Below are 13100 nucleotides of genomic sequence, written 5' to 3'. Positions count from 1 at the left end.
CCTAAATTCGATATTTGGAGTTAGCCGGTTACCTTCTGTAATTATCTTAAAGTTAGGAAAAACACAAGAATAGATGCCTGGAACTTTTTCAATGTTTATTAAAACAGACGTATATTAAAAAACTTGCCCGACTCTGGCCGAGTTTCGCGGCTCACATAGCCGCTGCCTCAGGGGCTACAAGCAAACCAAACAACAATCAATATAAATAACAACAAATCAAAAGAATTAATTGACAATCAACAACATCCTTAAGATCTCATAAATATTAAAAAGTCTTTAATGAAACCTTAAAAACCTTTTTAAATTTCACTAAGATCTAAGATATTGATTAAAATTAAAAATAATCTTAAAATGATGACAAACTTAACATAACACCAAACATACCAAAAAATAAACTATCTTAATATATAGCATCATATTCACTTAAAAAATATAATTTATGTTGTCCTTTAAAAACAAAAAATAAAAAAATGCTTTACCTTCAACACTTCACAGCTGCCACATAGCATTCATTTGTGCAAAATCTTCCAACATGCAACCATTAATTATCAGCAGTGCATTGAACCACTGAAATATATATATGCAAAAGACAGCTTAAGAAATCTCTAATTGAATACTAGTATAATTCTGTTACAAATGAACAAGTAGCAAAAAATGAATTTTAACATGACAAATTAATTAAAACAATGTTTCAAAATTCAATTTACAATATAAACATTCCCATACTTAATAAAACCTGAAACATTTTATTATTTATAGAAGTTGGTAGCTTGAAAAATCTCTCATTACATATTAGTTACAAGTCAACAAGTGGCAAAAAATGAATCCAACATAACACATTAATTAAACGATGTTTTTCTAAATTTAGAGACCAATTTATAATATAGGCATCACCATATTTTATAAAATCTTAAAAGGGGCAGTCCATCACTTTTCGCTAAAAAACACAATTATTTTTAAAAAACACAATTATTTTAAAAAACGCTAAAATTTTATAAAAATGCAGATCTTTATCCCACATAGCCTTAACTACAAAAACGCCCACTAAAAACATATAGTGGTCATAAATAGATTCTATATTACACTATCTTTTCTCTTAAATAAAAGGTAAATATGTGAAATACACTGGTCATAGTTAAAAAGCTAGACTGAAGCAACATCGATAAATTTACTACCTCTGAAACATCGCTAAAATAATCGTGGGAGACAAATAACAAAAAAGCTCAATCCAAGATGATTAAACAAATTGCTAAAAAGTTTACCTCTCGCACCGACGTGCAGCATGTAGTCTCTGCTTCTATGTTACTGATCACGTCAAGTCCTCCATTTTAAAGGGCCGATTTTGGCGCCAAAATTTAAAAATTGTATTTGTAGAAACAACTTCTAAAACGGATCTTAGAACCATACAATGATCTTTTTTTATTTTACAAAAAAATGAGTTATGATTATTGAAAGACAGTAGAAGGATTTCTGATTTTAATTCAATAAAATGGGCGTTACTACTTGTCAATCAAACTTGTGGGTGTGTATTCAATAAAATGGGCATTGCTACATGTGTCAATCAATCCTGTGGGTGTGTTAGTTAATGCACTTCCTTATATTCGGGTGTCAAACACAATAATTACCTCATCTTACCCAGTGTATGCACTGTAATATACTTATAATTCATGTAGAATTATTAAAAAAACAAATCTGAATAAGGGGATAATGTATGGCCAAATGAGAAATGTTATGTTTACAAAATAAAAAATATATTTAACCAGCCAATGATGTATAAATACATGATATCAAAATTCAGATCGCAATGAAGCCACTATTATTCCTAAAAATGGTAAAATTAATGTTCTTGTCAAAAAACACCTCTGAATTATTAAATTATTAAAAAGACCAACTTTGAATAAAAGAATCATGTATGACTGAATAAAAAAATTTTTTTGATAGAAATGCGTACGTTTTTTTAAAATATATCAACATACTAAAAAATCTTTAACTCGCTCTCTCTCTCTCTCTCTCTCTCTCTCTCTCTGAATTAAGCCGTTCGGAATTGTCGTGGACCGCGATAAACCTTTACAGGCCTCTAGCGCACAATGTAATGCAAATAAAAGGGTTGTAGCTATTAGCCGCAATAGGAGCCGCGCTAACACTGCGGCTGTTTCGCGGCACACGATGAATTGTTTCCTGCTTTACATATGCTCCGCCCCAACCCCGCCCCCTGAATACCAAATTACAAATTTGCATTCGCAAATCGCGTTAACGGCTGTTAGCGTGATTTGCAAATTTATCTCCCGTGGTAACTCCTTGGAAAATGACCCCCTTCATGTCCCTGGGAATTACTGTAACTCAGGGGGAAGTGTTTCCCATTGCAAACTGGGGTAAAGGAGTGCCTGAAATGCTAGGGGATGAGGCTTCTTTCAGCCCCCTGGATCAGTGTCCACCACCATCTGAGAGAGACAATGCATTTTGCGGGCTTGACAATTTGCAGGTTGATGATGCTGGCAGCACAACTATGGCAGGGCAGTCCCACAAAAGGTCGGGACCAGTGTTTCAAAGTGTTCTGTTGCCTATGTAAACAGGAGCAAATCTGAATATTGCCTCATGGTCTTGTTCACCAGTGATGGCTGTTGGAGGCACCATGGATGTTTCAAGCTCTTTTTCCAGTCTTCCTGCTGGTGTTGAACAACTGTTTTCTGCTGGTGAGTATCTTCTGAAGCTGGCTAAACCAGTTGTGGTTACTTTGAATTCCCTGTGGGAGCTAACAACCAATTTTTGGACAGCTATTGAAACATGTGTTGCAACCGTTCCTTCCCGACAGCTTCACTCTGCCTACCTTTCTTTCTTTGTACCTCCTCTCGCTATGGATGGATGCCTGGCTGCCACGGCATCTGCCGTCCTCTCTGGCGTCCCCGGACCAGCTTGGGTGCTGCCTCCCTCCATGCTCCGCTGGTACCTTAAGGCGCGCGCACCGCGCGGCCCTCACTCTTATTTCCTACTTGGCGTGAATCTCAGGGGCATCCCCCTGTGATGATGTCACGCTGCCCGGATATTTAAAGCCTATGATATTTGCTAGCCTTTGAGTAAGCAGGGGGAATCTTACGGATGGGATTCACTCTCCGTACCCAGCTACTCTGCCTCTCCAATCTTCCATTGGACTCTTAACGCTAACAGGGTACCCGCTCCTTGGGGGCCTCACTTGCTTTTCAGGTCGCTATCAGGAAACCAGTACTCGCTCCTCGAGGGCCCATGTTCCCTGACTCGCTGCCTGCTCCTACCTTCTCTTCTGCCTGGAAGGATTCGCTATCTTCAATACCAGTGAGTACTACCATCTTCACCTCAGAGCTCTTCCCTGGAACCAGGTGCTCACTCCTCGAGGGCCTGCCTCCGTTCCAGCCCTAGTGCCATCTTCTACATGGAACCACTGTGTGAGTACATTACCTTCAAGCCTCTCAGCTCTCAGAGATCAGGTACTCGCTCCTCGAGGGCCTGCTTTCCCTATCGTGTGGTTCTCCATACTGGAGCTTTGTGCATATTCTACTGTACTCATTATTCTCAGTTCTTTCCACTTTGGCACTGCTACTGGAAGAGTCGCTGTTCCAACGCCTGAAGGATACTAGCCCTGCCGGGCTACTTCTGCTGCTCACTACTGCCACCTCTGGTGGCTTCACCACATTGTTTAATAAAAGATCAATCTCTGTGTTTGTGTGTCCTAAGCTGAGCCTGACCTGTGGCTCCTCATGGGACTTCCCCCCATGGGCATGGTCAGCTGCCACAGTGTCCAAGGGTCCACCCAAATCATAACATGATTTGCTAGAGTTGACTCTTTGGCTGCTAAGCTAGAATCCAGTGATTAAAAAGCAGGAAAATCTTATTGTGGAGGCACAAAATAAGATTTCTGGGTTTGTAAATGATGTTAAAAACATTTAAAGTTTCAATGCCACTGTGATTAAGGACAGAACTGCCTTCTCCAGAAGGCTTGAATGACTGGAGCATCAGTATAGGTGTTTCAATCTTCTTTTTGTCAATTTTCCTAAGATAATGGGAGAAACTCCTTATGTGAATCTTAGGAACTATTTCTTGGACATTTAGTAATTTACACCAGACTAAATCCCTTCTATTAATAAGTTGTGGTTTTTTTTTCTATCTGGGTTTTGCTCCACTTCTTTGCAAGCTCAATCTGGTCATATTTCCCTGAGTTTAACTATTTTTCTTGAGAAATCTATACTATAGATTGTAAATGCACTATGCTTCTTGTTTCATTTGTTATAGAGCAGACATTGGTGGGGTCATGAAATTATATTTCAGGAACTTGGGTTCTCTATTCCATGGTCAAGTGATAAGTGTTTCCTGAGATTGGAAAAACATCTCAGGAAAGAAGGAGGAGGTTTCTTGCCTTGAGACAGGAGGCTATTGCTCAAACTACATTATCAGAGTAAATGTGTCATAAAGATTCATCATTTTGCTATAAATTTCACATGATTAGCACCTGTGGGAAAAAAAGGGGCATGGCTAAGGTGATTTTTTAATTATTGCAACAAATACAGAACTGTGAAGGACTTCAAAGGGGTGTGGGATAAACACTGTGGATCCATCAAGTCTAGAGGACATGAATGAAGAGTAGGTGGCTTGCGGGAATGACGGCTACTGCCTGGAGATAATACCCTTATTCAATAAACATACACACAGTTAATGGGACTCCAACATTGATCTAAGCTTCAACGGCAAGAGGAAGTGTGGAAAAAAAGGATTTGCATTCACAAAAAGTGGGGAGTAGCTTGCTTGTTACAGCGGTTACTACCCCAAACCAAATAAGCCAGATACTTTACTTTCAATGCATATCCAGCATAGCTCTCTGCTTCAATGGCAGGGGAGAAAAACTGATACTTCACGCATATCCAGCATAGCTCTCTGCTTCAATGGCAGGGGAGAAAGACTGATACTTCACGCACATCCAGCATAGCTCTCTGCTTCAACGGCAGGGGGAATGTAGAAAGGTGGATCTATATAAAAAATGCAGAAAGGTGGATCTATATAAAAAATTCGCTACAACCCTTACAGATGCTACAAAACGCAGCCGCCCGAATACTCACCAACGCACATCGCCATGATCACATTATGCCGGTACTCCAATACCTTCACTGGCTACCAGTAGCATCTAGGATTACATACAAAGTCCTTACCCTCATACACAAATCCATCTACAACCAAGAAATGCAATGGTTCTCTGACTATTTTACATTCCAGAAATCCAATAGACCGACAAGAACAATGCACCAAGCCAAACTCAAGACTCCCACGCTCAAACATATTAAACATGTTTCCACGAGAGAACAATCATTTACCATAACTTTTGGAATAAAATGCCCACAGACCTGCGCCTGGAGCCCTGTCACAAGAAATTCAAACAAAACTTAAAAACTTGGCTCTTCAGAAAAGCTTATACATAATGACCTCCTACTCCTCAAACAGCCATCCTACTTCAAACAGCCTTCCTCTCCTCCCCCTCTCCTTCTTACACTCTAACTCTAAGGTCTCCCTTTTCTGGTAAAATCATTTGAATACATAATGTGCTTTCATATACTCCTTACCCCTCACCTATTACATCCCAATCCTTTCACCTCTAACTGCATTTGCTTGAATGTACCTAATTATACATAGTTTGTATATTATTATTATTATTATTATTTGTACCTATTGCACCTAATCATATATAGTTTGTAATTATACATAGCTTCTCCCATGAGATTAGGCGGGATTAATTTGTACTATATGTTGATTCATTGCCTTGTTCTTTGACTTTATTGATATGTGCCTGTTCTTTCTGAATTGATTGTAAAGCCTGTTGCTAAATTATTGTTCATTGTAAACCGAGGTGATGTTTGAAACATGCCGCGGTATATAAAAAACCTTTAAATAAGTAAATAAATAAATAAATATACAGACAATAACCAACAAGGACTGAGTTACATAGTCTGGGTAAACAAAGGCATGGGTGTAGCTTGCTTAATGCGGCAGTTACTACCCCTATGATAGATATTCACTTGGATGCAGTTCCAATACTGCTCTCTACATTAATGGTGGGGGTGGAAGGGAAATTGAACCAAAAGGTTACTAAGAGCCAAGAGTAAAGGAAGTATTTTCTCATATAATTTCTTCATTGTTTTCATTCCTTATTAACCCGCCTCTGAAGTCAGCGAAGGTCTCTAAAGTTTAATGATTAACGCTTTAAAGTTTTAACGTTCCAATGTTCCAATGTTTAATACCCCAATGTTTAATGCTCGAAGGTTTAATGGCTCTCCCAATTGTTTCCTTTTGAATGTTCTCATGTTTGTTTAATGTAACTTAACTTAATGTTCAACTTAATGCTTAATGTATCGCCCACCCGCGACCGTTCTGTTGTACTGTAAACCGGTGTGATCTGTATTTCATACAGGAATGTCGGTATATAAGAATTCAAAATAAATAAATAAATATGAGAGGAAAAAAAAGTGCATAGCTTGTTGGGCAGACTGGATGGGTCATTTGGTCTTCTTCTGCCATCATTTCTATGTTTCTATTTATCAGACCCATGATATTTTTTCACTTTGCAAAGTGCCCTCACAGGCATTTCCATGGTTTGGACTGGAGAGAGGGAGAGAGAAAGAGGCTCTCATATTAATCAACTATTTATACCACAGTAGGAGGGTCAACTAGCAAATTAAGTTGAGGTTTTGGTGTGGTCTAGGGTTTGGGGGGCAGTTTTACATGCACAGTCAGTACACATCAGTGAAGATTTTATGTGATTTGGAGTGAGGAAAGGGACCTAAGATAAGATTTGTACAATGTACTCTCATCCTAGCTTGATTCACTGAGACAGATTCTATTCCTTTGGAGCCATACCTGTCTTCAAAGAGTAACTGAAGAAGAGTTTCTTTGATTTTGCCAGCATCTCTAAGCTCCATTTATATCCTAAACTGTACCCATCTGGACCCATTGTCCGGCCCACTTTAGTTTTTGCAAAATCCATCTAAATGTTCTAATCCCTTGATCAATGAAGACTAGTAGGTAATTTTTTTTTTCTTTTTGCCCTGCATATATACTTCCTCTACTACTAATGTTCCTGTTTTGAAAGAACAGACACAGTTGGTCTCTCCTCATATGCCTAATGTGGTGACTCTTCTCTGTGCTTTCTTCAGTATTCTGTACCTTTGTGACACAATCATAACCTTGCAAGGAGTAGGCTGCCATTGAGCATTAACACTCAATGTAAAGTCTCCTCTTAAAAAAAGATAATTTTAAAAATAGTTTTGCAATATTTAGTATATATTTTGCTTGACTATTTTAGTGGCATGGTTAAATAACTATGCATTTTTATATATTAAACACCTTTTGTCACCATTATCTTATTTTTTCCTATGATCTAAATGCTTTGTAGTAGAAGTCTAACCTCTGCTATTTTTTACTAGTCACTCAAAACTGCTTCATTTGTAAAGATTATAATTTTATAGTAATGATTATTTTCTTAATATATTTTCTTAATATATATTTTACAGAATGTATGCCCTGTTCCTTAGTACAGTTTTTTATAACATAAAAGTGTTGCATTTTGTTGTGATTGATTATTAAAGGTCATTATCATGCAATCAGTAACTTTCATTGCTATTCATAAAGTCATCTTTTTGGACTTAGAAATGCAGAGATATGATTTTGAAGCATGACTGTGATTAATGAGACGGGAAAGGTGATTTGATAGGTGAAAGGGAGAGATTACATTACTGTATGACTGACATTTCAGAAGCTAAGAAACTGATAAAAGCTATAATTTAGAGATTGAACTCAGAGACTTCATTTAAAGATTAAACCCTTTCACTTTTAGTTCTCCGATTTTAATCTACCAAAAGAAAGAAGTGACTAAGAGTCATTATAGCCTTAAACATGTGCAATATAAGCTTATGGTTTCAGTTTATTTTACAATGGGCAGGTTCCCTAATTACTAACAAAGCACCATCCCAATTGACACCAACTTGGGTTGTATCCAATATTCCCTATTCTGAGACTAAATTCAATAAAATAATTGAATATTGATAGTGAACTATACACTCAGTAATGGAAATGATCCCTTCAGAGCAGATTAGAAGAGCACTAGTAGTAAAATGTAGAACAGGTTTCCATTTGCCCTAAGGTATGTATAATACAGTAACCTAAGAAGCAGGGATGGTAACTTTAAAACAGGCACGTGGAAGCCCATATGCAGCTAGATGTGCTGAAATGTTATATCATGTGTTCAGATATATGTGCATGTTCTAAAATAGGTCAGATGCGTGTATGTGAGCTCCTAATTTTAAGTGTGCGTGTGCACATCAGGGAAATGTTGGCTTTGAGATGCACAAGTGAGGGAATTTTTAACAGGAAAGTGTCCAGGCCATGACCAGTTTCACCAGTCTATAGCTAGGTCTTGAAGACCTCCCTGATTCTTTAGCCTGCACACCCCTCAGTTATCCACCTCATACACTTCATATATGGCTAGAAATTATTTTTATTCTGACTTACGCCTCATCTATAGAAGATGAAAGTTGTGCTGCAGTGTGCCTGGACATGTACCCAGGCGCATAGCTATATGCACGCATACCTCTTGGACCTTCCCTGGAATGCCTATTATCCCCCCTCCCCCCCCCCCCACACACACACATTTTGCCCTTCATTTTTACGATGCAAAATATCCATGCATTGGCAATTGTGCGCATATATGGGTGACTTATAAAATCAAGTGAACACGTGTGTGTGCTAGATGTACACCCAACTCCCAATTTTGGCGCACTACTGGCTTATAAAATTACTATTTAAGGTTTATAATTTAAATTCAGTAGGGTCACACATTTTTGTAGGACACCTGTACTCAATGTGTGATACAAGCATCAATAAAGTACATTAGATAAAATAGAGCAAAACTAGTACATCATTGAATGCAATCAAACCAAAATACATTATCATAAAATACAATGCATAGCAGTTACATCATAAAATACATTATAAAGCAAACCAATACATCTTAATATTTATTTATTTATTTAACAGTTTTATATACCGCAGTTCAGGTAACATAGTTACTAATCACTTCGGTTCACATTTCAACAAATATAATGACAATATAAAGACTCGTTTATAATGTCTTACATAGAAAAGGATGATTTAACTTGGATAAAAACTAATAATGAACAGGGGGAGTAAATTTATATACATATGTCTTGTATATACATGAGTGGGTTAAGAGAATGCTTGGTTGAACAGCCAAGTTTTGAGTCTTTTTTTGAAGGTTGGTGTCGATTGTTCGAGTCTGAGGTCTGGTGGGAGTGAATTCCAATGTAAAGGGCCTGCGGTGGATAGAGATCTTCTACTTAGTGTTGTTTTGATGGGATGTGCTTGTAGGGTGCCTCTCTGGCCTTGTCTCCTCGGTCGGGAGGTAGAGTGAAGCTGTAATGGGATCGTGAGCTCGATTTGGGTGGAGTGGTGGATGACTTTGTGTATGATTGCGAGGATCTTGTATAGGATTCTATATTTGATTGGGAGCCAGTGTAGGTTCTTTAAGATTGGTGTTATGTGGTCCCTTTTGTTGGATTTTGTTAGAATCCTTGCTGCGGCGTTCTGTAGCATTTGTAACGGTTTCAAAGTGTTGGCAGGTAGACCTATCAGCAATGAGTTGCAGTAATCTATTTTCGAGAAAATGATTACTTGTATCACATCTGAAATCCTGGAAGTGTAGTAGGGGTCTTAACCCTTTTAAGACTTGGAGTTTAAAAAAAGCATTCTTTAACGGTGTTGTTGATGAAACTTCTGAGGTTAAATTGATTATCGATGATGACTCCAAGATTTCTGACCTGTGGGGATAGGGATGGAAGGGCTAAGGTGTTTGTGTTAGATATTGAGAGGTTGCCTTCTGGGTTGATGAGTAGGAAATCAGTCTTATTGGAGTTGAGTATCAGGTTAAGTTTTACTAGAAGGTTGTTGATGGATAGCAGGCACGAATTCCAATAAAGCATGGTTTTGTGTAGTGAGTCTTTAATTGGTATGAGGATTTTTACGTCGTCTGCATAAATGTAGTGTGTTAGATTGAGTTTCGAAAGGAGAATATGTCAACATAATATGTCAACATAACAGTATAACACACATTATTCAAAAAATGTGACCCAAACCACCTCACTCTCACTAAGGGAAAAAGCCCATAGTTCATATTGACTAAAGCAATGACCCATAATCACCATCCTTTCCAAACCCAACTACCATCTAATCCCACCTCCCCATCCCCAACTAGCTATTACACAATGAATTCTTGCAGGCAATGTCTGATTCTGTTGCAGCTGAGCACAGAAGCTTTTCAGTAGACATTACTGTACCAGTTCAGTAGAAAAATGAACCCAACTAGTTTTCAAAGCAATCAATTTGCAGCAATTCACAAGCATTGAATTCCACAGAACACTAGTGTTCAAAAATGAATAACAATTTAAGTTTCGGAAGCATTCCTGATTTCAGACAACATTTCCCATTAAAAGTGTCAAACTTGTTCATGTTAGTTTCTAGGGAGCTACAGGTGCCACACTTTTCTTTTATTATACTCTTATTGTGCATTTCACTAGCAATTTGAAGTCAGTAAATTACAACAATCAGCAATGCTACCACAAAACAAATACACAACAATAATTGAAGTGCTATGCAAGGAATAAGCTGCTGAGGAATATGTTGTGACAGATTCAACCCATCAAAGTCTACAGAAGAAAATGGGCCTGTACTATATTACAAAACTGGCTTTTTAAAAAAGAGATCAATAGCTACTGTGAACATTGATACTGTGCAAATATGAATGTGTGTGATGTAAATAGATAGGATATACATATGTCTAAATGTAAATCATTTTGAAGGGTCTATACTTTTTTTTAAACCTTTTAAATGTATTTTATATAAATCCATCTACATAAATACATACTACAGACTGTTTTTCAGTATGTTTTTACAGTATTATATTGGGCCCTGATTTATTAAGATTTTTTTTCTCACTTTTAAGCATTATAATATCGCATGTAAAAACACACCTGGACCTCATCTACTAAAGTTTTTTTTAATTTTTTTTTTTTTTTTAATTTTTAGTCTATGGGGAAAATGCATAATACGTAGGACCTTTTTTTTTTGGCATTTAAACATATCTGAATTATCTTCCCTAAGTAAACTATGGAGTCACCATTTGAGTATATAATCAGCTGCAAATGATTCAGTTTTTCAATAATAAAAGTGTACTAAATGTAGTGACATTGATTCCACCAAATACTTTAATGGGGGAGTTCTATGATATAGCTAAAATGCATTTGATTGCTACAAACTAAGATGAGCTTATTTCTGGTCTTGTACATAATGCATTCAATCCTGTAGAATACGAAGAGGAGGGGAGGAAATATTTTGAGCTGTCTTCTAAACAAGAGGGATGAAGTTGAAGCCAGTTTTATTTGTGGAAGACTAAACTAGCAAAAGACATCTTGAGGTTTAAGAGGTTTGTGTCTCATGAGCTCATTAGTATCTTCATGTCATGCTTTCAAATCACATTTGTAAATGTACTGGAGAGAAATTACAGTCAAAGAAATGAAACAAATATTAAAACAAAAAAAAAGGAAGACTTTGCGTGTAGCTCTTTAAGACTAAACTCATAAAGCAAGTCACAGAGTGGCAAATGATTGAATGTCAAAACTGAAAGATGTTTTGCCTCTGCTCCCCCCCACCCCACCCATCTCAGCCCTCACTCCCTCCCCCACAATCACACAAACTGTTAAGTTACAGTTCTCTGGAAGGACAATGCCATACCAATATGACAGGATACTTTGTGGTTGTCCAACATATAGGGCCGGATTTTAAAAGGTATGCGCGGGCGTGGTTTTGTGCATGCAACCTGGGGTGCACAAATCTATGCCCTATTTTATAACATGCGCACGCAGCCACGCGCATGTTATAAAATCTGGGGTCAGCGGCGCAAGGGGGTGCACACTTGTGCACCTTGCGCGCTCCGAACCCTAGGGGAACCCCAATGGCTTTCCCCATTCCCTACAAGGGAAATCAGAGTGGCCTCAGAAGGAACTTTCCTTTCAGTCCCCCCCACCTTCCCCTCCCTTCCCCTATCTAACCTGCCCCCCAGCCCTACCTAAATCCCCCCACCTTTGTTCTCTTCTTTACGCCTGCCTGAGGCAGGCATAATTTGCGTGTGCCGGGCCGCTGCCAGCGCGCAATCCCCCTGCATGGCCGCCGTGCCGAAGACCTTGGTCCTACCCCCAGACCGGTGCCCTGCCCACCCCCACCCCCTTCCTGCCCCGTTTTCAAAGCCCCGGGACATACGCGCATCCCAGGGCTTGCGCGTGTTGCCGAGCCTTTGCAAAATAGGCTCAGCGCACGCAGGAGGGGTTTTAAAGGGTTACGCGCATATCCCTTTTAAAACCTGCCCCTTAGTGCATTCCCTCTACTGCTGCAATCCTTCACTGATTATCCTTTTTTTCCCTCTCCACCATACTAACAACTGAGATGGGAGCAGGTAGCTGTTGTTCCACCTTCTCAGCCAGCCCAGCATTTCTAGCTGGTTTCCCCCTATTAAAATAAAAATCCCTTTTGAACTTGATAGGAGGCTCATGGGCCTCATCTTATGCTCCTCATCATGACTCTGCTATGTGTGCTGATCCCAGGTATCTCTGGAGTGATAGCCTTCCCTCTTCCTCTACCATTGTCACATTTCTTACAAGCCTTACAATTTCTTACAAGGATATTCTTACAAGCCTTCCCGGACGCCAACATAGTCTACTAATCTCCAACTACACCTTGGTTATCCATTCTATTGTTTTACATATGTAATTTAATAACCTATCCTTTCTCTTCCTTCTCATCCAAGTTCTTATCACCCTGTTATATGTAACTGCCTTTTCAGCACCTTTGTTATAGTTATGTTTTCTATGCACCCCTGTTTTATGTGAACCAGCATGATGTGACTGCTGTCTCGAATGCCGGTATATAAAAATTTGAAATAAAAAAAAAATATATATATTTGCCTTTTGATGCCAGTGACATGATGGAATTTGTTGCTAGTAGATAGGAGCTTTTAGTAT

At 38.5% G+C, this 13100-nt stretch overlaps 1 protein-coding gene across 3 annotated transcripts in view; it reads left to right on the top strand.

The window, feature by feature from the left end:
* Positions 1-13100, top strand: part of NRG3 (neuregulin 3) — a 1991595-nt gene that overhangs the window by 730301 nt on the left and 1248194 nt on the right. The window lies entirely within an intron of this gene.

The sequence above is a fragment of the Rhinatrema bivittatum genome, chromosome 7, assembly GCF_901001135.1.
Source record: "Rhinatrema bivittatum chromosome 7, aRhiBiv1.1, whole genome shotgun sequence".
Taxonomy (NCBI): domain Eukaryota; kingdom Metazoa; phylum Chordata; class Amphibia; order Gymnophiona; family Rhinatrematidae; genus Rhinatrema; species Rhinatrema bivittatum.
This window is presented reverse-complemented; position numbering and strand designations above follow the sequence as displayed.